The 27,912-nt window shown below is 42.4% G+C and overlaps 2 long non-coding RNA genes across 5 annotated transcripts in view; one reads left to right on the top strand and one right to left on the bottom strand.

The window, feature by feature from the left end:
- The window catches only part of LOC146400308 (uncharacterized), a 78,279-nt gene that overhangs the window by 15,360 nt on the left and 35,007 nt on the right, over nucleotides 1-27,912 (bottom strand). Inside the window, exons 2-6 of one of the 3 annotated variants that reach the window (XR_014812143.1) lie at nucleotides 14,319-14,455; nucleotides 4,945-5,033; nucleotides 4,130-4,202; nucleotides 1,705-1,743; nucleotides 260-521 (exon numbers count right to left, since the gene is read on the bottom strand). This is a non-coding gene — a long non-coding RNA (uncharacterized LOC146400308). Of the gene's footprint in view, nucleotides 1-259; nucleotides 522-1,704; nucleotides 1,744-4,129; nucleotides 4,203-4,944; nucleotides 5,034-11,940; nucleotides 14,456-27,912 lie in introns of those variants that run through there. The other 2 variants (XR_014812144.1, XR_014812145.1) reach the window with 2 other exon arrangements.
- Nucleotides 4,383-27,912, top strand: part of LOC102158082 (uncharacterized) — a 383,658-nt gene continuing 360,128 nt past the window's right edge. For both annotated transcript variants that reach the window (XR_014812146.1, XR_014812147.1), the window contains exon 1: nucleotides 4,383-4,454. This is a non-coding gene — a long non-coding RNA (uncharacterized LOC102158082). The remainder of the gene's footprint in view (nucleotides 4,455-27,912) is intronic.

Below are 27,912 nucleotides of genomic sequence, written 5' to 3'. Positions count from 1 at the left end.
TCATGGTTCCTAGTCGGATTCGTTAACCACTGAGCCACGACGGGAAATCCAGTAGCAGCATTCTTAACCACCATGTAGTTTAGATACTCATTTGAAAAAAAGTAAGAGACCCTTCGCATTGGTTGATAGATCCTGGTTGGAGACCAGAGGCTTGCCATGGGATGCATGAGACAATGTGTATGGAGAAATCACACAGTGCCTGGTGCATTCAGCAAATGTCATTCACAGGGATAGTGAATGTCTTGACCATCACTCTTACCGCTAAAAGCTTTTTAAAGGAGGGATCTTTCCATGATTACTGTAGAGGTTGAAGATGCCAGTAGCCTTGGAACAGCAGCCTTGATCATATTGTTGAACTGGCTGGGGTGAGTGAGATGGTGCCGTAACTCTTGGCATTGGCATTCTTGGTGATATAGTCAGTGTCCTGGTCCTTGGGTGGCAGCAGCAAGGGCGGAGTCTTTTCATGGAAAAGGAGAAAAGAGTGGCCACTTTGGTGTCTTTGCTGACCACACATAGCAACACTGTAATCCAGAGAGGACAAAAGAAAAAGGTGAAAGTCTGGTAATTCTCAGAGCAGCTGTGAGACACCCTTTAGTGACCTGGCCAGGCTCTTCTTGGGGGCACTTGAAAGGCGGGGGGGGCAAGAGGGTTCCTCTTTCTCTCGGGTTGGTTTGACCCAGAGCACAGGTGCTATCACTGTAGTCATCTGTGAGGTTTGTATGAATTGCCTCTTCCTGCCATGCTGTAGACAAGACGGCTGGAGAAAAGCTCTTCTCTGGAATACTGCGCATTGAATACATGACAAAGCAACCTAAGAAGCCATGTGCTGTCCAGTATGTTACTGAGCCCACAAGAAAGTAAGGCATTTCTTAAAGGAGAGAACTGCAAACAAACAAACCATGAGCTGAAACCAAGGAGGCGAGTAATCACAAAGGCAGAGACCTCTTGGGTGAAATGGCACAATTAGGTATCTGAAGCTTGGAGGATTATTGATCACACAGACCATGAGAATGGATTTGGGGCTCATGCAACAAGAGGGCTATTGGCCTTGAGATCCCCTCAGAAACCATGAGTCTATAAGCACCTATATAATCAGTGAAAAACTGGACTAAAAAAATCTGCCCACAACCGACAAGAAAGTGCGTTTGTCTTTGCTGTGGCTCTGGATAGAACTTTATGATGATACTTGTCTACCCGGAGTTTTTTTAGTGCCAGTCCAGGTCTCTTCTCATTGTAGGGTTATTTTGCATCAACCACAGCATCAGGACCAATAAAGCCAAAAAATTAAAGTGGTCCCAGCTTGACTGTAGTTCCCAGTGTCCAGAAACACCATAAGCAGATTTTCTTAAGGGGTCTGCAGCACCTTCAACTTGAAGGCCTCAGGAGGCCCACAGGTTAATGTCTGCCAACTATAAACTAAAGAGGAGGACCAACTACCCAAGTACACGTGGGAGGAGGACCTCACGAGTGACAGTCAGCAGAACCAACAGTGGGATTATCAGATACAGACATACTACCAAAGACTATCATGTTTGAAGAAGTAAAAGATGGGATAAAAATGGCAAGAAAAAATTGACTACCAATCAAGACCAAGCAGATCTGGTAAAAGAATGTAAGGGAACTTCTGGAGTTAAAATATAAGTATTGAAATGACAATCTAATGGATAATAGATAATGATGATCTGACAGGTGTATGGTACTCACTCTATGCTGAGGACTCTTCTAAGCTCTTTGTAAACACACCTGATGAAAGAGGGAGTACATAGAAGTTATATTTTTGACAAATTACCTTTATGGAAACAAGAAATAGGAGATATGAATGCCAGTGCTGGGTCTCAAATTTACTAGTATCTTAGACTTGTTATAGAGCCCATCTGAACCTCAGTTTCCTCAGCTGTAGAACAGAAAGAGGAGCCCATTTATCCAAAATATCTGAGATTTTGTGTATTTCATTGTAGGACTATTTCTGATGTTTAGATTTATCAACACTAAAAGAATGAAATAATAATTAAGAGAGAGGAAAAAAATCACTTTGCTATACACCTGAAACTCATTTGTTGTAAATCAACTATATTTCAATAGATTTTTTATTTTTTATTTTTTTTTTTGTCGTTTGTCTTTTCAGGGCTGCACGCACAGCATATGGAGGTTCCCAGGCTAGGGGTCTAATCAGAGTTACAGCTGCCAGCCTATGCTACAGCCATAGCAATGCCAGATCCGAGCTGCATCTGTGACCTACACCACAGCTCATGGCAATGCTAGATCCTTAACCCACTGAGCGAGGCTAGGGATCGAACCCACAACCTCATGGTTCCTAGTTGGGTTCATTTCTGCCGCACCAAGATGGGAACTCCACAATAATTTATTTTTAAAAGGTGAGACTGACTTGATACACCCTTAATATTTACTGGATACATATTTTGGGGATAATTACTTGGCTTTAAAATTTTTTCCTTCTTAGAGATATTCAGAAGTTGGATGTCCAGTTACGCAATTGTAACTCAATGCTTCAAAATAGTTTTTATCTGTCCCAAATCACATACATGACCAAAAACCCTCATGGCTTACACAAGGATGTCATTGAAACATCACATAGCAAGTATTTTCAATCTATTGGGTCCCATTATTCCCATGCATGGTGAGCCATAGCAAACGCATGCATTTTCAGAAGGTGATTTGATAAATGAATGATCATTAATAATCCTAGCAGTTAGAACATCTCTATTGTTTAGGTGCTTCTAATATGTAAAATCCTAGGTGGGGGTCAGGTAGGAAAACTAGTTTCATACTGGAATACTGCCCATTTAATAAGATTGTTCTGACATTTGAAGAGGTAATGGAAATACAGTTAATTATACATAGTAGGTACTTATCCCTCTCAGTGTTCCTTGTTTGCAAACAATGAAAAGAAAATCTGGCTTGTTTAAGCAGAAAATGAATTCAGTGGAAGGGTGGGTGGGAAGGCTCACACAATTGATAGGAAGCCTTGGAAAATGGGCGGGGACCAAAGGAGGCGAGGCTGGACACCAGGCCATGACAGTCAGTTGGCTAGGATGCCCACTCTAGCATCTCTGAACTGGTCCCTTACCACCCACACCACTGGATTCCTGAATCCTCCTCTTTGACAAATAATCTCCATCACTTCTGGGCCTCTAAGTCACTCCTTCAAGGTTAAAAATCCTGCGGGGGTGTGGGGAGAGGGCGCAGGAGTAAGGGCTGTGAGCATCACTAGGTGATGCGTGGTTCTTGTGTTGGTATCCTCCATTCACAGAAGTGGAGACAGCATCTGTTCTCCTTTGGCTTCTGTCACTGGAGACGCTGCCCTGCTCCCACTCTTCTTGGTATTCCCAGAAAAGGAAGGGTGTCTGCTTGCTGGGCAGCCATAGAAGTTCAGACACTATCAGAACTCCGAGAATCTGTACTCCCTCAAATCAATAGCTGGTGGGAGCACTGGAGTTTAATAAATGTAAAATTTAAAAAGCATCTAATCTTAATGAAATGAATTTTTTTTCTGGCATCAGTGATCTATTGATTTTTTTTCCCTAAGGAGTTCCCCTCGTGGCTCAGTGGAAACGAATCTGACTAGCATCCATGAGGATGCAGGTTCAATCCCTGGCCTTGTTCAGTGGGTTTAAGGATCCGGCATTGCTGTGATCTGTGGTGTAGGTCGCAGATGCAGCTCAGATCCTGCATTGCTGTGGCTGTGGTATAGGCCAGTGACTACAGCTCTGATTTGACCCCTAGCTTGGGGATGAACCTCCATATGCTGTGGGTGTGGCCCTAAAAAGACAAAAATTTTATTTTCCCCTGAGAACTGTATTTTTGTTTATTTGCATAAAGTAAGTCCTTCACAGCAGGAGGGATCTGTGTAGTGACAGAAATGTTCTGCATGTTATTGTCTGCATCAGTGCTGTTGTAGTATAGTTTTGAAATATGTTATCATTGGGGATAACTGGGTAAAGAATACATGTAGGATCTCTCTGTATTATTTCTTACAACTGCCCGCACATTTGTAATTATCGCAGAAAGGTTTATTTATTTTTTTTTTAAAAAAAAGCATACTTTTTTTAAAAAAAATCAAACACTACAGAAAATTCCTTTTCATCAGACAGCCCCCAAACCAACTTACCCGAAGTAGAAAACTAACATTTTGATACACACATGCATGCACACACGCATGCACACTCCTATAATGTGATTTCCTGTAGAAAAAAAATATGGACAAAAATGATTACTTCAACAACATTTTTTTGCAACATACTCTTTTCACCCAACAGTATATATAAGCAACCTTCTATGCACAATGACTTCTAATCTTTTTTTTTTTTTTTGTGACTGTGTGGCTTCCTGACTTTTCTGGATTTCCTCCTCTCTCCCCCTTTAGGCTCTGAGCTCCTTGGAAGACAAGAATTTCATGCTGCATCTTCAGTACATAGTGACAAGTCCCACACATGGTGAGTCCCAATATGTGAATGCAGGATGCCAGGAAGACTGTATTGTGCACAATGACACAAACAGCCCAGTGGGAGCATTACACTGTGTAGTCATACCTCACTGAGGGCGAGCCTTAAGATGCCCAGGAACCAGGGTATCATTTTGACCTTGGAGGTGGACCCGGAAATCTCACTGCCCTCTGTGGCTGATACGCTCTGTCCATTCCCACTCGGGGTCTCCCTGATTCGTTACTGCACTGGCCTTCAGGACCATATTCCTTAACTTTCCTTCTGGCTCAAACCCCTGTCCATCTTGCACTGGGTTCCATTACTGCTGGTCCTTGAAGTTTAATTTCAGAAAGAAAGAGGCCAATGCCAAAGGTACCTCTCTACTTTGGCATAATTCCACAAACCTGTGCTCAAAAGCCTAGTGTGTCACAGTAGGTGCTGATGACACAGAGATTAATTCAACCACTGATAGCAAGTTACCAAGCATTTTATGAACACCTACTGTGTACATAGAAGAGGCCATTCCAAGGTAAAATGTCGTCCCTACCCCTTGGCCAGTTAAAATTTCCTGGCGAGGATACAAGTAGATTTCTAAAAACAGTGAAATAGAACAGCATAGGTGTTATAACCAGTGTGCAAACAGTATGTTTGGAGAATATTAAAATGGTAACAATTTTCATTACATGGTCCTGTGCAGAAAAGATGACCTAAAGCATTAGGGAATAATTATATATATACATATACATATATATATATATATATAAAATGAACGGGAGCAATAATACATCATTCTATCTATCTATCTATCTATCTATCTATCTATCTATCTATCTATCTATCATCTATCTATCATTTGTCATGGATCATCTCTCTGTCTCATAGCACAGAGCAAAAGGAGGATATTTCTCTCAGTGGTTCTCAGAACAGGAGGAACAATTGACTTTGAGATGAAAGTAGTGTTTGTAAAGAATTGTAATCAATAGACAGAATTCACTAGAGATCCTGGGACGATGAGAGAACATCAGGTGCAAAAGCAAGTAGGGGGCACAATACAACGTATCCAGGGGAGTCAAGTATCTAGTGTGACTGGAACATGGATGTGAACTTCAGGTTAAATAGCAAAATCCAAAAATGTGCTCCGTTAGAGAAATTAATCATTCCTCCATTCCATTTTTATTGAGAGCCTTCTCTTATCATGTAGTATTTAACATTTACTGGGCCCTGTCCTAAGAGATTTCCATATATTAAGTAATCTCATCCTTGCAGCACCCTAGGATATGCTGTTACATTCTATCATTCCCATTTTTCATATGTAGAGATTAAGACACAAAGAGGTTTCACGGCTCGATCACACAGCTGGTAAGCAGTAGACACTTCAGTCCAGGAGGTCTAACAGCGATGGCCAGTCTTCACCATGACACTATCGTGCCATGTGCAGAGCTGTGTGCCACGTGTTGGTCTTAGAGGTGGCCATGAGCATGGTTTTATCCTGCCCTTGAGAGCTTACACCCTTGGGAGAGATACTAAAAAAGCAATAACAGGAAAAAGAATAAAGTGTAAATCAGGGCATCCTGACATGGTCTGGAGCAGGGGTGGGGTTGAGAATCAAGACAATTGTACTGAGCAAGTGATCATTATGCTGTGGCCTGTAGGATGAGTAGAAGTTGTCCAGGAGTTAAGGATGGAGGTTGTAAGGAGAAGCCTAATCCTCGACTAGGAATCATCCTATGTATAGACTTGAGGCAATAAGAAGCAGGCTTCTTTTTACAAACAATGAGAAAAAAAGGCTGGCATGACCCAAGGACAGTGTTAGGGGAGTGTCCCTTAAGTCAAAGGTGTGAGGAGCAGGTGCCCAATTTTGCAGGACCTCTGTCATGATGGTGATTTTTATCCTAAATGCAATGGGAATCCTCCAAGCAGTTCTAAGCAGGGAGTTGTCATGAATTGCACTTGAAAAATCTTAGGCTGCTATTGGGAATAGTGTGTGCGTGTGTGTGTGTGTGTGTGTGTGTGTCTTATGGGATGGGTGAGAAAGGAGAGCAAGAGTGGCTGCTGGGAGCTCTTGCAGGAGACTGATGTAGTCACGACGGTGGCTTGGATAAGGGTAGTGCCTATGGGACGGGGAGACAAGCAAAGACTCAAGACATTTTGGAGGTGGAATCCATAAAATATGGGGACTGATTGGACATGGGGACTGCAGAAGACAGGTTTACCTGAGATAACTCCCAAATTTCAGGACTCTCTGGAGCAATGGTGGATAAACTTTTTCAGCAAAGGCCTGATAATACATCTTCTAGACTTCGTAGACCATGTGATCTCTTGCAAGTATCCAACTCTGCTGTTGCCGTTCAAAAGCAGCCATAGACAACAGTAAACAAAGGGAAAAGCTCTGTTCCAGTGAGCCCTGACTTAAACACGGGAAGCAGGCCAGACTGGGCTGTAGGCTGCTGCCTCCTGGTCTGGAGAGTGTGAAGGCCGTTGAGATATGGTACTCTGGAGGAGAATGGGCCAGGCGATGATTTGCGTACTTTACTTCCTTTTCATGACAAAACCATGAAGTCGCTGTTAAGGTTCTTTTCCTTAGAGATAATAATCTACACTCTGGTATGGTTAATAACATTTTCAAGGTCACACATCAAGTAAGTGGCAAAGTGAGTATTTGAACCCAGATCTTTTTTTACTTCCAAGACCATGAAAGACCTTCCTGTTACCCCATGCTATCCCCTATTCTTTTTCCCCTGAAACTACCCTGTGATGGTGGCAAAACTTTGTTTTGTAAGCCTTTCTCACTTTTCCCCAAGGGCATTTTTCTTCCTTAATGATTTTTTAAAAAGCCAAATAAAAAGGGACAGTGAGTTTCTAAATGTACCATCGTTGCTTTTGTTCAGTACAATAGACTTTATATTGCTTTGTCCAGTCCCTACGAAGTGGGACATAGGAGGTTTGTTTCCAAGAAATTAGCATCGTATTTTTCTCTCTCTCTCTTTTTTTTTTTTTTGCTCCTGACACAATTTTATCTTGGGGATAAACAGTGTTATTTTCATTCCCTCCATTTGAGCCCCACATCGAACGTTTTCTATTAAAATTTAAATAAGCCACTTCAGAGGCAGATGAAGATGTGAGGCTAAAATGAGCTGATTCACTAGAATTTGTTCCTGAGAATATAACTTATTTTCTCTTACAGCTTATGCAACTCAGTTTCATAATAGAAGTTTTAAGTGGGCCAACATCATGCCGTTATAGTCATTTCCTTCAACTTTTCCACCCAGAATAACCAACTGCAAAGGGGGAAAGGGAGGATACAAACTCTCTCATCCTCCACCCTATGGAGACCCAATTATTATTCTAGGAAATTGCTGGAAGCTGAATATTTTTTTGAAGATATATTGAATTCTCTTTGTGTAATCTTCAATCTGTACACATGCAACAACATCTTTGCTGCTGGCTGATTGTCCACATTTCTCTCTTTCTCCTTTGCTTGAAGTTGGAAACAGGGCTTGCCAAGGTGGGGAGATATGGGCGGGGGTAAGGTAGGAGGTACTGAGAGGAGAGGGGAGTGGGACCAGAGAGCAGGGTGGGTGCTGAGATGGAACAAAGGCAAGGTTGAAAACTGATTGGTGGGCAAAGAACCAAAGTGTCAGAGGAGAGGCTGGATGGCTTCCAGATCAGAGGTCTAAAGTCAGGGCACAGGAGTTCCCACCATGGCTCAGCAGAAATGACTCTGACTAGCATCTATGAGGACACAGGTTCGATCCCTGGCCTTGCTCAGCGGGTTAAGGCTCTGTGAGCTGTAGTGTAGGTTGCAGATGTGGCTCGAATCTGGCATTACAGTGGCTGTGGTATAGGTTAGCAGCTGCAGCTCTGATTCGACCCCTAGTCTGGGAGCCTTCATATGCCATGGATATGGCCCTAAAAAAGACAAAAAAAAAAAAAAAGTCAGGGCACAGAGCAAAGAATTCAGTACCAAGTAGGCAAGAGAAGGGTAAGCAAAGTTCTAGAGGGGTGGAATAGCATGCAAGTCATTCTGAGTGATTAAGGGAAGAGTGTTACCCAAGCTATATTCCTTATCAATCATTGTTTTAAAAGAAAATATTTCTTTTGTTGAGTAACTTTGAAAATATGTACCTTGATTATTAGAGAGCCATATTGATAGGGATAATAGTAAAAATGATGATAGAGATTAAAATAAATAGATATACAGATGTTTGCTGACATAAACCTCATTACCACTCACCAATACCCCATTTCTTTCTACTGCTGGACATACTGAATGAATGAATCTCCCCTGGGATAGAAGTTAGGTGTGGACACAGGACTTGCTTGGACCAATGAAATATAAGTGGAAGTGACATGTGTAATTGCTAGCGTTCACCTCTTCAGTTTGCTTTTCTCCTTGCCTCTGTGATGGGTGTCATTCTCAAAATGAAGATGCTCCCCCGCCCCGTACACACTCCAACACCAACATGGTATGAACGTGTAGGATGGACAAGAAGTAATATTTTGCTGTTTTAAGCCACTGAGATTTGTTATAGAAGCATAACTTGGCTTATGCTGACTGGAAAAATAGTTAACATTTAATGAGCACTCACTATGTTCAGTATTATACATGTATTAACACATTAGTATATTATTAGTGGCTCTGCTATGTCTAGAGATAGATAAATATGGAAATGAAGAAACCTGGTATAAGTTTCTCCAAGTGAATACAACAATAGAAGCCCCTTATTCCTACTTTCCTTATTTTGGGTACAGAATACCTATTGAGGCCTTGTGGAACATAATCAGATAACACGCATGGGAAAACTCATGTCTGAAATATGTCCTACTGTCCGTAGCCTGAGATGAAGCATCATGGACCACAGGGAGAATAGGTGATTTACATAGTGGGCAAATTGAGGTCAAGAGTTAAAAATGCTGACAGCTTCTCCTGTCCTTTCCGCAGCAGAGCCTGAGATGGTCAGCGGCTCTTCATTAAAGCATGACTCTGACTCTTGGCAGAGGAGGGTGAAAGTGGAACAATGGGGAAGATGAGGGTTTGTATTTTGGTGGGTTAATCTCCTTAGGGGAAATAGCCAAGTGCTAGCTTTTTTCCCCTAAACCAAAAACCTCAGAAAAGATACCATTGCTCATCTATTGAATGGGTGGGGGAGCAAGACTGAGAGTAAGAATTAAGTAAATATGATTTTGGAAAGGTGAGGCTCCTGTGGCTAATGCATCCATGGCCAGTATTTTCTATTAGTCATAGTAATATGACTCAAATGGTCATGTGATGGAGAATGTATCACAAAGATGCCAGGCATGATGACTAATTTTAGGTGTTGACTTGATTGGGCCATGGATTTCCCAGGTTAAATATTATTTTGGGTATGTCTGTGAGGATGTTTCTGGATGACATTAGACTTTAAATTGGTGGACTTTGTAAAGCAGATTGCCCTCCCCAGTATAGGTGGGCATCATCCAGTCCATTGTGGGCTTGAATAGAACAAAAAGGCAGAGAAAGGAGGACTTTTCCCCACTTTGCCTCCTGCCTGCCTTCTTGAGCTGGGACATTGGTCTTCTCCTGCCTTTGGACTGGGGTTTATACCATCAACTCCCCTGATTCTTGGGCCTTTGGACTTCAACTGAAATTATACCACCAGACATTCTGGGTCTTCAGCTTGTAGACAAAAGATCTAGGAACTTCTCTGCTTCCATAATCATGTGCACCAATTCCTCATAATAAATCTCTTCCTACGTATATAAATCCTATTGGTTCTCTATCTCTGGAGAACCCTGACTGATACATTGGGTGACCACATTACTATTCTTAAAAGTCACTGGGTAGCCCAAATAGTCCTTGGGGGTAGGTGGCCGAAGAGACAGTATGACCTTAAGACTGGATGTAGAAGATGCATGGAAAGGACTCAGGACACTGTGCCTATTGTTTCTGCTTCTGGGAACACTCTACTCCTAGAACTTTGCATGCCTGATTCCTCCTTATCGTTCTGGCCTTGCCCAAAAATATCACCTTTTCAGAAGGGACTTCGGTGACCTCTCAATGTACAGGCCTGAATCAATTTCTATAACATCACTGCATTTTACTTACACCCCAGCACTCATCACTACCTGATTAATACTTTTCTTATTAATTTATTTTTTTTCATTGGTTTCCCCTTAGTAAAATATAAGTGCCATGGGTACAGAGATCTTGTAATGCTCAGTAAGGAATCCCTAGTGTCCAACACAGTTTCATGCACCAGTAGAAACTCAACAAGTATCTCAAAATGATCAACTGAATGAATAAAATATTGAATTAATAGCAGGTGCAAAGGAAACTAGTGGAGCTCATTACAGTGAAACATGCATAAAATGGACAGAAAGAAACCCTATGGTGGTAGCATTCCACTAAGAGCAGCAGACAGACATGGGAAAGCCCTCAGTTCATCTATATCATGGACCAGTGCAGAACCACAAATCAGGCTTGATGTGTTGCTTGGCTCCAGAAGCTACCCTTCATACATACTCAACTCCACTAGGGCTGGGTTTGTGCTACTTACTGAATATTTTCACAGCCTCCATAGGTTAACTGTAGCAAAGTGACTGCAATTCAGAACTGTGATTATTTGTTAACTTACCTATCTCAGTAACTAGTCCACATGTTCCTAGAAAGACTGTGTCTTATTCATAATAAGAATATTATTATGGGTCATAGAAAGAATGTTTAACAAATAGTTGTGGAATGGATAAATACATGAATACTTACATAGACAATCCATTTATCACCTCAACCCAATTGTTGACTCTCGTATTAATGCTTTCCACCTGTGTTTTGAGCCTATCCCAGACTTTAGATCTAGAATGGCAAGTAGATCTCATCCTGTATGCCAATGGGTCAATATTAGTTGCTACATAAAGAGAAGAATCTCAAGGCTAGTTCTAGTTCAAATGGATATGGGTACCATGATTGATTAGTAATGTCTGTAACTGGCAAGGGACAGAGGGGAGACATGAATTCCCTGTATTTTCTAACTCGAACTTATGACTTCCTTACTAGTGAAAAGTGATTGCATCTGACTCAGTTTTACCCAAACACCTCTTTATAGTCAGTATTTCAACTAAATTCTTAAATCACACTTGGTGAATTTTAAACTCTTTAGCTTGAATTCTCTTCTTTATGAAGGGATATTTAATATTGTAAGTGCTAAGGACAGCAGTTGTGAAGGAGAAAGGAGGGAGAGGAGATACAAAGGAGGAAGAAGTGAGGGAGGGAAAGTGGAAAAATAGAACTCGATGTTTATAAATTGAGAAAAACACAACAGAGGAGGGTCATGGCATGGAGGATAGGTTAAGAGAATAGCTAAAGAAAAAGGTAGAGTGGAAATCTCCTCTTGGGTGGTAATTGCAGCCATGAAATTTAAAATAGGCCTAATAATACCTGAACCCTTTGAAGTCTGACGGCTTAAATCAGATACTCTCTCAAGATTTCATCAGGTTCATAGGTTAAAGAATTCTGGGTTAATTTTTTTCTTTCTTACTTCTTTGCTTATGTTTCCTTTCTTTTCTATTCTTTCTTGTTACCTCTTAACTTCTCTCCATTCCTTTCCTCATCTTTTTCTCCCTCCCTCCCCCTTCCTCTCTCTTTGCCTCTCTACCTTCCTTCCATCTTTCCTTCCTTCCTCCTTTTCTTCTTTTTAAATTTCCTTTCTTCTTCATTCACCCAAAGTATAAGATTACTGTGCTAATGCTTAAAGTAATATAGGCAGATGAGAGACCCATTTTTTACTCTTCACTGGTTCTTGATTCCCTTGGGAGGACAAGATTAGAGGCGTTCTATAGCATAAAACCTAAGTGTCTGGTGGTTTAATGAAACATGGATTGTAATCCCATCTATGCCATTGGCTGCTTGGTGACTTTACCTCCATGAGCCTTATAGTTTCTTCATCTATAGATCAAGGATCATAATGACACCTTCTCTGTGGGGTAGTGGGAGAAATGTATGAGATAATGTTATAAAATCTTAATGGATAAGTATCAGTTACCTTGTTAAGTATTACTATATAATGCAACCTTTTGGATCTTCATTACTTGAATGAGATGTTTCCTCTTCTGTCTCCCCTGAATGCTCAGCTTATCCTCTTAGACTCTGCTACAATTTCACATTTTATCCTTGCATTTTCTTTTCTACTATGTGCACATATGTTTATTATTTGCCCCTTAAATGAGATGATGTTTCATAATCAGGTATTAATTAAGATATTCTTAGCAATAAAGTAAGATAGTATCCGAGTAAAATAGTTTAATTGATAAAGTTTCATTACCTAACCTAAAGAGGAGTAGGAAAGTAGGAGGTTCCAGGTTATTTAATCCAATGGAGCAAGGTGTCAACAGGGCCAGGCATCATTCCTTGTAGCCATCTGCAGCCTGCTGGTATTCACATGAGACATGTGCCCTCATGTTATCAAATGGCTGCTGTGACACCAGCCCTTACATTCTCAAAATCTTTTACAGTGGCCTCCGAAGGACCTCCCCTTTTACCTCATTGGCCAAGGTTGCATCACATGGCCAAGTCTAAATCAAGCTCTTTCAAAAGGAATAGAACTGCCTTTATTGACTTGGACTGACCAATATTCACTTCTTGGCTTAGCCTGGAGTCATCTTCCTAGAGAAGATGGGAAAATTAATGTGAATAAGATCAAAGATTTTCCATTATGGAAGAAGAAAACAGAATTGAGGAGTTAGTTATGCAACTAAGGAAGTCTTCTGTAATTCACATTTATCTCTCAAACTCCCAAAAACTGCCAATCACTTAGTAGTCTTTGAAGTAGTAGGTCTTTTGAAATATTTGTGTCAAGAAAACCCCATTCTTAGAGTTCCTATGGTGGCTTAGTGGTAATGAACCTGATTAGTATCCATGAGGATACAAGTTCGATCACTGGTCTTTCTCAGTAGCTTAAGGATCCAGGGTTGTCATGTGCTGTGGTCTAAGTTGCAAACATTGCTCAGATCTGACATTGTTGTGGGTGTGGTACAGGCTGGCAACTACAGCTCCAATTCAACCCCTAGCCTGGGAACCTCTACATGCCATGGGTACAGCCCTAAAAAAAAACAAAAAAGAAAGAAAGAAAAAGAAAATCTCATTTTTGCCTATACCTACAATTGCCTGCTCAATATTTCTACTTGGATTGCCATCAAACCACCAAAAGCTAGGAGAGAGGCATAGAACAGATTCTTCCTCAGAGACCTCGGAAGAAACCAACCTTATGGACACCTAGATCTGGTACTTCCAGCTTCCAGAACTGTGAGATAATACAAGTTGGTTGCTTACCACCCAGTTTGAGATACATTGTTGCAGCAGCCCCAGTACACTTCCCATTGCCTACTAGATAAAATCCCTGCCCTTTATCACTTAGGGTCTTGTTCTATTTTATAGCATCTTACACCATTCCGTCCACTAGAGATAACTCGTACAAGATCTAGATTCTTCTCAGGGTTCTTGAAACGTGACTTTGAGTATCATACATATTCCTTCATTTTTCTTGTCAAATCACATTCTTTCTTTCAATTGTCTTTTTTTCAGAGAGGCTTTTCCAGCCCTGTCTCCCCAGAGGGAGTTTCCTCTTTTCTGTTCTCCCCTCACACCTTGTACAAACCTCCACTGAAGCACCTATTCCACTGGATTACTTTTGCCTTTGTTTTATGACTGTGTCTCTCTTTCTAGACCAAGGGAACTTTTAGAGTCAAAAATGACTTTTGACTCACTTCTTTCCTTCCAGTAGCAAGCCCAGGGAGGTGGCTTATACCACCCAGCAATCCTTGCTGACATGTTACTGAGGAATTGGGTACGGCCAGGGGGAAGTGGGCTGGAAAACTTGGTTTTGTATTTGCTCTGCCTCTCACTTGCTGGTTGACCTTCAACAAGTTTCTTAATCATTCTGGGCCTCCGTGTTTATATCTGCAATGTCTCAGGATGCCTTAACAGTGTCCCGTTGGAATCTTCACCCAAGAGTATTCTTTCTTCAGATTCTCAAAGGGAGCTAAAAGGAAGTTGTAAATATTGAGTGACAGAAATTCAGGCAGATGTAGGTCAAAGGATAATGTTTCCTAAACAAAGGTCTGCTCAAGTCTCCCACTTGTACCCACAAAGGCAGCCATTTCTTTTGCTTCTTGGCAAGGCCGACTGTAACCCAAACCTGCCAGGCCACAACAGCTGGGAGTATCATTATAATTTGGGTTTTAAAATGAATGGCTCGTAAGCAGGATGACTGGACTATTCAAGAATACCCCCTCCTTTGCTGGCAGTCAGGGGGAGCCTGCATGAGGAAATGGAGCAGCTTCCAACAAGACACCTGCAAAACCTGAAAGGGAAGGGCCCTAGGGTAGAAGGTGGAGCTTCCCACTGCACTCACTCCCTCCTCCTCCTTTCTCAGCACTTGTGTCTCAACCCAGAGCAATAAAAGTCTCCAGTTTGGATCTCTCCATTGTGGATGAGCTCCAGGTTGCCCATGGAGTCAGCTTTGGATGGCTAGTGAGCTAGATTGTGTGACAGAAAAAGACTAAAATCTTCACCTCTGCAATGGTGCCAAATCGTGTTGGTTACAGATGAGTTTTCTCATGGGAAATTCTTGGCTAGTTTTGCCGTTAGCGAAAGGTCCCTACCACCTCAACACTAGTCTTTGAGAGATCAATATCTTGACAGCCTGGGGCAGTCACAGAAAGTGTTCCCATGATCTGAGTAGCTAAACAGGGCTCTCCATGCTAGTATAATATAGATACATTTTTTCCTCCCTCTTGGTATATTTTGTATACTTCATTTATAGCTTGTTAGCTTGGGCAGATCACTTGCTCTCCATGGTTCATAGTGAGCTTGCTGTGCAATGGATATAAGGATGTCTATTACATTTACTTCCAGCAAAGCCATTTATTTATCTCACTGAAAGTCGTTGACTCAATGAGGTTACCTCTAGTTTTAAGATTTACAATTTGTTGCAGGAAAATGTGACTTTAATTTAGTTTTGCAAAAGAACACTTACTTAATTGATTTTAATGGGGAGAAAACCCTGTTAATCCCTGGATTATCATAGACCTGGTAGTGACAGCCTTGTGTCCTTCGAAGACTTGGTTCAAATAATAACTCTAGTGACATTTCTTTCTAGGTTGCATGGTACTTCTTTTTTTCCATTTCTATTTGCAATTTTATTTTTCCCCATAATAGCCAAGAAATCTTGATATTATCACTTCCATCTACCAGACAAGATTATTGAGGCCAGGGGAGAGTAAATGGTGGTCCCAAGGTCACCTAGCAGTAAGAAGCAGTTAATACCTAGAACCAGGTCTTGTGACTCCACATCCACTGCTTTTTCCCCTACAAAGATGATTACACTGTCCCTGTTTGGAATCATTTAACGCTTTATCGCAACATCAGTCAAAAATGTATTCAGTGTCTGCTATGAGCCAGGCTCTTTGATAAATGCCTGATAACTCCCAATCTCTGTGCTAAAGAAGCTCACAGTTGAATAGTCAAGATAAGATTCCTGCAAATATAGCCCCAATACAATGCAGAATATCAATAGATTAGGAATTAGAAAGTCTTCAGATCATAGGGGACCATTGAATGTCTAGCTAAGGAATAGAATTTATTGGTAGGCCAGGAGGAGCCAATTTGAGTGTCTTGTGTTCAGTAAGCTCTTCTTAAACAAAACAAAGCAAAGAAAACATGAAGAGTGTGTAGAGCAAGGATTTGTATCTTCACCGCTTGCTATGGAGGAAAAATGGAGGAAAGCAAGTAAGATGCAGTGGCTTATGCAGGTTCCAATGAGTGAGAGAGAACAGGGACGCTGACTGTGCCCTTTTCTTAGTTTCTATCGTGCAGATGTGGTAGAAGTTGACTGGGTGGGAAGACAGGAGTTGGTGGGCCACAGGGTACCCTAGCTTCCATCTCCTGCTTCTCTGGGACATGGCATACTAGTCTGTTGGCTCTTAGAGCCTGCTGTAGTCATGCCACTTCTCCACCTGGCCTTTTGAGAGAGAACTCAACCACATGACTTTCTTTGGTCAGTAAGTGGTTAGCAGACTTGACACAGTAGTACTTTGAAAGGGCCTTGCATTCTGGACTTTGCTCTTTTGTACCTCTTGTCATCACACATGAGCATGTGCAGGCTAGTTCAGAGTGAGACAGCACTGCAGAGCTGCATGCAAAGAGAGCGAGTACAGGGTCGGCGAAGAACTAGGGCCATCGCTGCAATTTAACAGCATCTGTCTATTGCAGCATCTCTTCACGAAACACCATGCTTTTCTCTGCCATGTCTGCGCTGAATCCCATTCATGTCATCTAGGGCTGCATGTGTGAGTTGACCACCCCCCAGGTGTACCCTTCCTTTAAGTACAGCCCAAACATCATCTCTTTAAGGAGATACTAAACAATTCTAAATCCTGCTATGGGTTCTCATCTCTGGGCACCTAAAGCCAGTAAAAACGAAGACTCTGAATATACTGAATGAATACACTGTCTTTTTAAAGAGTATAGTTGATTTACAATGTACTGTAAATCAAAGTATTTTTTTATTGAAGTATTGTTGATTTACAATGTTCTGTCAATTTCTGCTCTACAGAAAGTGACCCAGTCATACATATATGCACATTCTTTTTCTCTATCTTCTATCATGTTCTCTCACAAGTGATTGGATATAGTTCTCTGTGCTATACAGCAGGACCTCTTTGCTTATCCATTCTAAATGCAATAGTTTGCATCCACTAATCCCAAACTCTCCATCCATCCCACCCCCCACCACCACCACAAGTCTGTTTTCCATGTCTGTGAGTCTGTTTCTGTTTTTGTAGAGAGTTTTATTTGTAGCATATTTAAGATTCCATGTATATAAATGATGTCATATGGTATTTGTCTTTTTAAATTTTGTTATTAAAGTATAGTTGATTTATGGTGTTCTATCAATTTCTGCTCTACAGCAAAGTGACCCAGTCAAACACATATATGAATGAATATACTGTCTTTTGATGTACTGTCTTATTTGAATGTCTCCTTCAAGTAAATATGTAGCAGACAGGGATCTTAGGAAAAGGCAGAGAGAGAGTGTGTGTAGGAGCCCTAAGTAGCCAAAGGTAGGTCCTCAAACCAGACATCTAGAGCCTCTTCAAAGATGCTTCCTTAAGAATTTGAGTTAAAGGTCTTATCCAGACAGGAAGCATGGGGTTCAGGCCCCAGAGCCTCATCCATAGGGCAGAGGACGAAAGGTGCAGTTGTGGGTAGGTATTTGGTATGACAGGATACTTATATTCGTGGGCAATCAGGGCACTACGTCATTGTCAAAAACATTCATAATACTTAACAGCTCTCCTTTACTGGGCACCTATGTTATGCCTTCCAGGTAGATGCTATAACTCTCATGTAACAAATGAAAAAACTGAGACTCAGAAAAGAGAAGTGATTTACCCAAGATCAAACACCTGGTGAGCAGTAGAGATACAGTTCAAACCCAGGCCTACTTAATCCAGAGCCAGCACTTTCCTGCTCTGGCAGTAATACATCACTTCCGATATGTATTAGTACCCTTGTGATTTCCAGCTGTACATCTACCTCATCTAAGTAGGTCAGGCCCTCCTCAGTGGGGCCATATCACCAGGTAGGGTTTTGGTAGGAAAGATGATTGGGAAGAAGGAGAGTTTGTCTGTGACCCCATGGACAGTCGTGTCCCCAGATCCTCATGTCCCACCATCTGCATGTCCCATGTGTCCCGGGGGCCACACATTGGCTGGTGGAACACAGTGGTGCTTGTTGGAGAGGAAGGAGCAGAAATTCTATCTCTGGATTTGCTCTAAACAAACTGCCTTAGTTTGAATTACTTTAACTATAAAAGAAGGGAGTTGAGCAACATTCAATTCCAACAGACAACATTTGGGTCCCTCTAGTGCTAATGGATGAAGCTGTGTAAAGAGAGGAGTCAGTCCCTCCTCCAAGGAGCACATGGTTCACCTGGGGGGCAAGAGCACAAGCCCAGTTCCTCTGACACAGCTCAAGCGGTGGTGAGACTGAGGCAGAGGTGAAGCCGCACCACAGGGGCCACAATGACAGACACCAGTAGGGAGGACTGAGGGAAGGTTACACTGGAAGTCGATGGGCAGGGGAAGTTCAGGAGTGAGTAGAGTTTCTGGTTTTGCTTTTGCTTTTTGCTTTTTAGGGCTGCACCTGTGGCATATGGAAGTTCCAAGGCTAGGGGTCAAATCAGAGCTACACTGCCGATCCCACAGCAACGTGGGATCTGAGCTGCATTTGTGACCTACACCACATCTCAGGGCAACGCTGGATCCCTGACCCAGTGAGTGAGGCCAGGGATCGAACCCGCATCCTCATGGATCCTAGTCAGATTGGTTTCTGCTGCACTACAAGGGAACTCCCAGTGAGTGAAGTTTTTAAAGAGGAGTAAGGGTCTCATTTCATCTAAGTACTTTTGGAGTCTTTCGGGGTGCCTGGAAAATTGCAGGTCTCAGTGACTGCTTGTTGACTGAAAATGAAGACATGAAGGAGAATAAATGAATGGCCATTTCAGCCCCAGAAATGCCATAGTCTATTGTTTACAGACTCAACAAGGCAGTGGGGAAAATAATTCTATTGTGTTTTACGTTTTATAATCTAGCCAAGAAATCTGACATATGGAAACACTGTACTCATTTTATTTGGGGTTTAAGAGTATTGTTTATTATAAACACTCTTTAATGTGGAAGAAATATAAAGGTGTGACTTATCTTATAAAACTAGTCAGTTTCAACATTTTGTTATATATTCTTCCAATCCTTTCCCTGAGCTTAGGTGCACACACACACACACACACACACACACACACACGCACTTTAACACCTGTTTTTGCTTTACATAGAGTAAAAATTGTGTTCAGACAAGAAACAAAATAAGAGAATGCAGTTTTAATAGTCTGTTGGACTTTTTCTCTTTGGCTGTGCCCACATCATACAGGAGTTCCCAGGCCAGGGATTAAACCAGAGCCACAGTAGTGACCTGAGCCACATTAGTAAGAATGCTGGCTCCTTAACCACTAGGCCACCAGGGAACTCCTCCATGTGACTTTTTGTATGAAAATAAAGCCGATGGTAAAATAAAAGAGGGGCGTAACATGGCATCTTCTGCTATAGATGTTCAAAATATGAAAATTATTTCTTTTTTCCCAGTATAACCTTTCTTTTCTCTGCAAAAGGATGCTATTAATGGAAATTATGATAATTATCATTCAGTACCTCTCCACCATATACCCTTGTGCAAAGTACTTCACATGCATTAATGTTTTTTATCTCGCCACAACTTTACAAGTTGAATTATGCTGTTTCTGTTTTAGAGAGAAGGTTTAGAAAGTTGTCACATCTACTTAGCTACAAACCCAGGCTTGTTCAACTCAAAGCCAAGTCCTTACTCCAAGGATATCAGAGGTGGTGTTCCAGAGGTCTCCACACGGTACTGAGAACCAGACTTCCAGAGGTCATAGGATCCTTCCATGACTTTATTTTTTATATTTATATTTTAATTAATTAATTTATTTTTGTGGCTGTACCTGTGGCATATGGGAAGTTCCCAGGCCAGGGGTCGAACCTGAGCCACATCTTCGACCTATGCAGTGGCTGCCGCAATGCCAGATCCTTTAATCCATTGTGCAGTCCAGGGATTGAACCCATGCCTCTGCAGCAACCCAAGTAGCTGCAGTCAGATTCATAACTCATGTGGCACAGAGGGGACTCCGTTCCATGACTTTATTTTATGATTTATGTATGTATGAATTTATTTATTCATTTGCTTTTAGAGCTGCAACTGCAGTGTATGGAAGTTCCCAGGCTAGGGGTCCATTCAGAGCTACAGCTGCCAGCCTGCACCATAGCCATAGCAATGCAGTATCGGAGCCATGTCTGCACCCTGCATCACCGCTCACAGCAATGACCGATCCTTAATCCACTGAATGAGACTGGGAATCCTAGTTGGGTTTGTTAACACTGCACCACCACAGGGAACTTCCCCCTTCTATGATTTTAAAGGGCTTCTGGGGATGCGTCTTTGTCCTGTAGAGGTTAAGTGCAGCTGACAGTGGACTGCTCCAGCCAGCTGTTGAGTGCTATGCCTGTTATAGTCCCTAGACTTACCTCTCTGACAGAACCGACTATCTGAGTTGCAAAGAGTGTCCTGGTCAGGCAACCCATTGATCACCCTGCCAACACCCTGCATCAGTTGCCAGCCATGTGAGCGAGCCATCTTGGGCCTGAACACAGGCAAGACTTCAGACTGACACAGGTCACCTGTCAGCAGACTGCAGCCACGTGAGGAAATTCAGTGGGAGAACCAACCAGCTGAGCCCACTCAACCCACTGGACCATGAAAGATAATACTAAATTTTTCTTTTATTTGCAGGGTTTGTTACACAACAATAGATAATCATAGCAGTGACATTGAGTTGGGTCGAATTTCAGATCTAAAGGAATTTTTCCAGGACATTTTTTCCAGTAAGTGAATTTTTGGCTTTAAAATTCAAATTCACGCATGGGAAAGACTATTTGGACTCTCACGGAACTGGTCACCTCCATTAAATATTGGCAGTGAGGAATTTTTTGGTGTCTATATGGAAAAAAGGCTTTCTGTAGATAGACATTTCAATAGATCAAGGTTTGGCCTTTAGTGTATTTTAAAAAAAGGAGAAACATGGTGTTCAGAGCCAAAAACCTTACAAAGATATCTGAAAAAAAAAAAGAAAAAAAATTTTCAAAATTTTGAGAATAAATTAGGTTACATGCAATACAGGGTTTTAACCAGCAAATCATATGGGCCTATTCTAATTTTCTTGTATGATAACATCCCTGACCAGTAGATTGAGAGCAAGAAGACTTGCATTCCAGAAGAACTTTGCACTTGGTCATGCTATATTATTCTTTCATATGGCCATGAATTAAGGAGCCTAGTATCTTAATTAAGGATTGTATGACTATACTTTATGGAGATTCTGTGATTTTCTTTTCAGGTCGTGATAATAGTTGGCTGATTTTATGAAGGAATTTGCAAGTTTAAGTGTTAATGATCTGGAATATTTTAAATAGGACTGGAATTATTTTCAGAGGCTTTTTAGAATCTTTTTGTGAAATGCTTAACCTGGAGCTATGTATTCGTGTGTGTGTGTGTGTGTGTGTGTGTGGTTAAGGGGGTGGGTGATGATGACTTCTGGAATTCCAGCCTGCACAACTGTTTGGATAGTGGTGCCATTGCCTAAGACAGGGAGCTCTGGAAGAAGGCCTGACTTGGGTGAAAATCTCATGGATTTAATTTTAGAGAAATGTTGGTTTTCAGATTTGGCCTGGGGAGAGGGCTAAGGGTGGCGATGAACTTGACTTGTGCAGAAGCTGTGCTTAAACATTGTATTCATTTACCAGGACTGTTGGGACAAAGTGCCACAAACTGGGTGATTTAAACAATGGAAGTTTATTATCTCATGTTTCTAGAGGCTAGACATTCCAAGATCGTGTTGGCAGAGTTGGTTCATTCTGAGAGCTCTGAGGGGAAACCTTAGTCCCTTCTCCCAGCTTCCCTCAGCCGTTTGGCTTGTGGTGGTGGCATAACTTCACTCTTCCCACATGGTCCCCCCACGTGTATGTCCGTTTTCAAATCTCCCCTTCTCACAAGGACACCAGTTATAATGGACTGGAGCCCCTTCTAGTGACCTCATTTTGATCTTTTTACCTCTGCGAAGACCCTATCTCTGGTTGAACTCACTTTCTGAGGCACTGGGGTTTGGGACTCCACCATTTGAGTTTTGGCAAGGGGAGAGCACGGTTCAATGTATAGCAGATAGCAGGCATGCTGTTCAAACTTAGATTTTGTTTATTTGGGGGTAGCTTGTGGGGTGGGCTTAATGAAGATTGAGAAAATATGCTGTCCCTCCCGACCACTCCTTGTTGCTGCCACTCATTTGCTGCCACATATGTGGTCAGGGTGACCTCAAGATCCTCCAAAGCAGATGTTACACTGAGTAAAGGAAGTCAGTCACCAAGACCATGGATTGGATGCCTCCATTTATATGAAATGATCAAATAGGCAAATTCGTAACAAATCAGTGATTGTCTAGGACTGGGCCTGCCGGTGGGATGTGGACCCATAGCTAATGGGTATAGGGTTGCTTTTGGGGGTGGTGAAAATGTTCTAAAATTTGAATATGGTGACTTTCACACACAACTTTGGGAATCTAAAAACCATTGAGTTGTAACTTTCAATGGATAAATTGTAGGGTTTGAATCATACCTCAATAACGCTGGTAAAAATAAAAGCAGATGTTAAGTCAGCAGTCGGAATGTGAGGGTGTTTGAGGGAATTTTAAAGTCCATTTCAGTCATGAGACTCTAAGATCTGCATTTTTTCATCTCTCTGGATCTCATTTTTTATTTGTAAAATGAGACTGGAGTCTATGTGTAATACATGACCCCTCTATGAGTCCACTAAAAGCATGACCTGATACCCTTGGTTCCCTTTCCAGGGTGCACTGGCTTAGAGAGAAACAGATCTAAATTTGAATCCAGGAGTTCCCATTGTGGCTCAGCAGGTTAAGAACCCAACTTTGAGAAAAACAGATCTAAATTTGAATCCAGGAGTTCCCACTGTGGCTCAGCGGGTTAAGAACCCAACTAGTATACATGAGAATGAGGATTCATTCTCTGGCTTCGCTCAGTTGGTTAAGGATTCGGTGCAAACTGCAGCTATGTCATAGATGCGGCTTGGATCTGGCATTGCTGTGGCTGTGGTGTAGGCTGACATCTGTAGCTCTGATTCAACCCCTAGCCGGGGAACTTACCTATGCTGCAGGTATGGCCCTAAAAAATAAAATAAATAAAAATAAAAGTAAATTTGGATCTAGCTCTTCTATCCACTAGCTCTGAAACTGGGCAAATGATGGTACCTCTCTGAAGCTTAATCTCCAACCTGGGACATGGAATGAGAATAAAAATAGTTATAATTCCTTCCTCATGGGGCTATTGTGAGCATTTAATGTGCTAATACTCTAAAGGGCTTAGCAAACATCTGGCATTTGGTAAATCACTAAAAGGCAGTAGCTATTATTATTATCAGCATTAACTTCCTGGGGTCAACACTAATGACTCTACTTCACCAAAATGGGCCAGGTGATTTTTTTCTCCACAGGTGCTGAGCTCTCCTTTCACATCTGATAGTCTATCAGCTATTCATCCTACGCGGCTCTTAGTTTTGAATAATTTGACACAGCAGCATCTGTGTTAGTCCAGCACATGTTTTCCCTCACATTCCTCCTGTAGTCTGGCAAGATCTTCATGTTATCAAATAATCAGTTTGCCTCTGTTTTCAAGAGGCACCGAATGTCAAGTACAGTGTGACAAATTCGTGATCATTCACAGCAAATCTGATGGATGCACATACATCTCTTTTGTATTTACTGAGCACCTACTTTGTTCAAAACACTGTGCCAAGCACAAAGAGAGGAGCAAAACTTAGCAGTATAAGGATGCTACTCTCACGGGTCCCACGGGTCAGTGGGGAAGACCATCCCCTGTGTCCATTCTGTCATGCATCAAATAGTTTCTGGACTTAAAAGGAAGATGGAAAGATACGTAATGCAATGTGTGATGTTGAGCCCTAGAACAGATGTATGAACTAAGCGCTGATTCGTCTCAGAGAAAGGAGTGATGAAGGCAATGTGCAGATGGCATACCTGCCAGATGGTGAGGTGGCAGAGGGACACTCTGGACTAAACTTGGGGAACACAGCAAACTTCTCACTGTTCTGCCAACAGGTCAAGCCCTTTTATAACCTTCATTTCCGATTTGGAGACCAGGGCAGCCTTCACGTCTAGGTAAAGCTGCTTCTGAAATGATGAGTAGAATTTGGGTATTTAGTGGAGCCGCCAAGGAAGGCCATCACTGAGAGGGAAAGGGGTCAGATTATGAAAGGCTTTAATGCTAAGAGAAGGTAAATAAAACTCTTAAAGCGGAAACACAAGCCCAGAATTATGCACCCACATCAGTGTATGTGTGTGTGTGTGCATGTGTGTGTTGAAAATATAACACAGGCTGCTATTTTCATACTTTTTACATGGTGTTTTTAACTTCAAATTTTGTATGTGTTGATCAAGAAATTGCTTTGGGGGGCTATTTGAGCAACAACAGACAGCCTGTGGTTTTGATATCAAGCTCACCACTGACTCATTTTTCTCTCAGCAACTGAGACTTTTCATTGTCAATAACGTTAATTACATCCATCACTCATTCCAAAATGACCTTTATTATTTTTCCCCCTAATGACATTCTCTCCACATGGGCTCACGTTTGGGCGGCTGAAGACTGGTGACATCAGCCCTGAGTTTGCCATCTGACAGAGATCTGAAAGTTCAGGTTAGACTCTCACGTGTTTCTGGGGCTCTGCCTCCTACTTATGTGTCTGAACTGACCTGGTGAGCCATTCTCTGCTATGAGCACGCATAAAAACTACTTCCTACTCCCCAAACAGTCCTTTGCTTCAAAGGGTTGGGGCAAGATTTATAGAAGAGTTGGAAGGCGCAAACACTTATTAAGACATCATTGAGAGAGCAGGGACTTTGGAGTGCAAAGACCCGTATTTAAGTCCCAGATCTGCCATGATTTTCTGTGGGTAACTTGAGCAAATCACTTCTCAGCTCTGGGCCTCCACTTCCTTCTCCTCTGGAGAACGAAGATGGTGATATTTTCCTTACAGGGTTGCTGGAGGGGTGAATAAGGTTCTGTATTTAAAGTAGGCAATCCAGACCCTGACTCAAGGTTGGCTTCTATTGATGTATAGTTGACATACAAAAAGCTACACATATACTGTATGTAATTGAATGAGTCTGGAGGTGAGTGTACAGCTATGAAACCATCACCACCATTCATTCTCCTCAGTGTTTCCTACTTCCTTCTCATTGTTATTTTTGTGTGTGATGAAAATGCTTAACGTAAGGTCTATCCTCTTAGCGAAATTTTCAGTGTATCATATGACATTGTTCAGTATAGAGGCTACTTTTATCCCAAGTCAGCAGGGTTCCCCACCTTGCCTGGGAATTAACATATTCCCTCAGTGCCATTGTTTCCTCACCCCTTTCTCTGCCCCATAGTCAACGTGTCACAAGTAGCTATCCGTCTTTCCTCCTAAATGTCTCAGCACCATCCTTCCTCACCATGCCATGCCTCTCCTCCAGCTTGGACCACTTTTCTCCTCCTGGGCTGATCCAGGGGCCTCCTGCCACATCTCTGCCTCCTTCCAGTGTGTCACCTCACAGCAGCAGCTGGAGAGGTCTTTCAATACCAGACTCCAACCTCAGCACCCTCTGCTTTCTCGCTGCTTGCAGGGAATGTTGCTACTTCTTGGCACAGGACTGGCGGTCCTTACCATCTAGCTCCGAACTCACTTTCTAGTTGTGTAAACCCGGTCCCATAGCCTCACCCAGGCTGACTGTGATAGGATTTTGGTGCTCAGAAGTCACTGCTAAGGAGCTGCCAGCTGCAGGTATCTTGTCTGTCCTGAGTGCAGCCAGCATCTGGGCAAGGAGTCCCTCCCTCCCAGAAGGAGAGTGGGGAGCACTCATCCGCATCTTCAGCACTTGCCCTCCTTTGCCCTCTTTTTTTGGTGCCCCCGTGCCTTGGTTCTTGCTTCTTTTGTTGGTAACGCTCTTTGCCTACTGCTTTCTCCCTTTGATCTGATACTTTCCATTTCCCTCTATGACAGACATCAAATCAATTGCTGACCCCTCTCGAAGCCTCCACCCTCTCTCCCAGGCAGAGTCAGTCACTATTTCATGCTCTCAGTCCAGACACACTGCTCCCATGCCCTGTGTGATAAGCCAGGACTCAGCACTGAAGACGAATGTGACACAGTCCTGCCTCCCCCCGACCCCACTGGGGAGAGCCCCCCTCCTCTGAGCCTCCACAGTATTTAGCGCTTCCTTGTATTATAGCCTCTACCACACTGCTTATTTATTCACCAACTTGATCATTCACTTGTTCCTTCACTGGGTATTAATTAAGTCCTTGCCTTCCCCGTGCCCAGCATTCTGCAAAGGACTCAGGATCCAATGATCAATGGTTTGCTGAGGGATAGATATTAATCAATGGGTCATGCAAAGCCTGTGTGATTCTAGCTTGGAGAAAGGCTACGAAGTTCTCAGAGCTCTGAGGTTTTACAATAGAGTGTTTGACCTAGGTTAGGAGAGGCGGCCAGGGGAAGTGATAATTACTAATTACGACAGAACTTGGAGAAGGGAAAGAGGAGAAGGCTTTCTGATGGAAATGACAATGAACACATGTCCAGAGGCAGGACAATGAAGGGAGAATGTGTGAAAGAACTCTGATAAGGCTGGAGTTGGCAGAGCAAGAGAATAGTAGAGCGTGATACTCCCCTGATGGCAAATGAGCTCGTGAAATTTTTTGTTTTGTTTTGTTTTTGTTTTTGTTTTTTTTTTTTAGGGCCACACCTATGGCATATGGAGGTTCCCAGGCTAGGGGTCTTATTGGAGCTGTTGCTGGCAGCCTACATCTGCAACCTCCACCGCAGCTCATGGCAACACTGGCTCCTTAACCCACTAAACGAGGCCAGGGATTGAACCTGCAACCTCATGGTTCCTAGCCCAATTTGTTTTTGCTTTGCCACAATGGGAACTCCAAGCACGTGAAAGGTTATTGCTGGTCTTTAATGCTCATTGGGAAGTCATTAAAAGGCTTTAAGCAAGGGGTTGAAATGATCAGATTAGAAAGCTGAAAATACATGCTGGCCATTGCTTGGAGAACAGACTGGAGAAGTGGAAAAGACGCCTTGGGGAGACCCTGAGGAGGCTGTTTTCAGTTACCTATTGAGATCAAGGCAGCTTGGGTTAGGGTGGGGGATCTGGAGAGGAGGGGTGAGACTTACAGATATTCAGGAGAAGAAACTGATGAGCTTTGGTAATGGGTTTGCAAGTGACCAAGGAGGAAGAAAAGGGAGCTGTCAAAGCTGCCTTTAGATTCCCATTGATCCCTAATCTCTTTGGATTCAGAATCCAATGAAAATTATAGGCCACTTGCTGGCGACATATACACATATGTTCGCATACACGCCACATTTTGCCTTTCACTTCAGAAGGATCCGGAGAACTTCTGAAGCCTGTTCATGAGCCCCAGGTGAGAAAAGAGACGATATCTTATTCCTTGATCTACCTGTAAATTCGATTCTAGAGAACAGCATGAGATCTGGCATACAGTATGTGTTTGTTGAAGCAATTACTGAAGGTGAGAAGAGATAGAGGGCACCGAGAGGCTTCAGATGGTGAATTCTCTGCCTTTTCTTCTGCAGTACAGATGTAGGAATTTTAATAGAAGAGCTACAACTTGCATGTCTATGAACTCACTGCTCATTAGCTTGCAAGGCGGCGTGAGGTGGAAAAGTTCACAAATGGACTCAGGAGCCTCCAGGTGGTGGAGAGGAATAAAT

The sequence above is a fragment of the Sus scrofa genome, chromosome 8 (assembly GCF_054392235.1).
Source record: "Sus scrofa isolate SSC_HxYL_T2T_F1_AM1 chromosome 8, Sscrofa_HxYL_maternal_Yorkshire_Landrace_v2.0, whole genome shotgun sequence".
NCBI classification, from domain to species: domain Eukaryota; kingdom Metazoa; phylum Chordata; class Mammalia; order Artiodactyla; family Suidae; genus Sus; species Sus scrofa.
The sequence above is the reverse complement of the archived record's forward strand: the minus strand, read 5'-3'. Positions and strand labels throughout refer to the sequence as shown.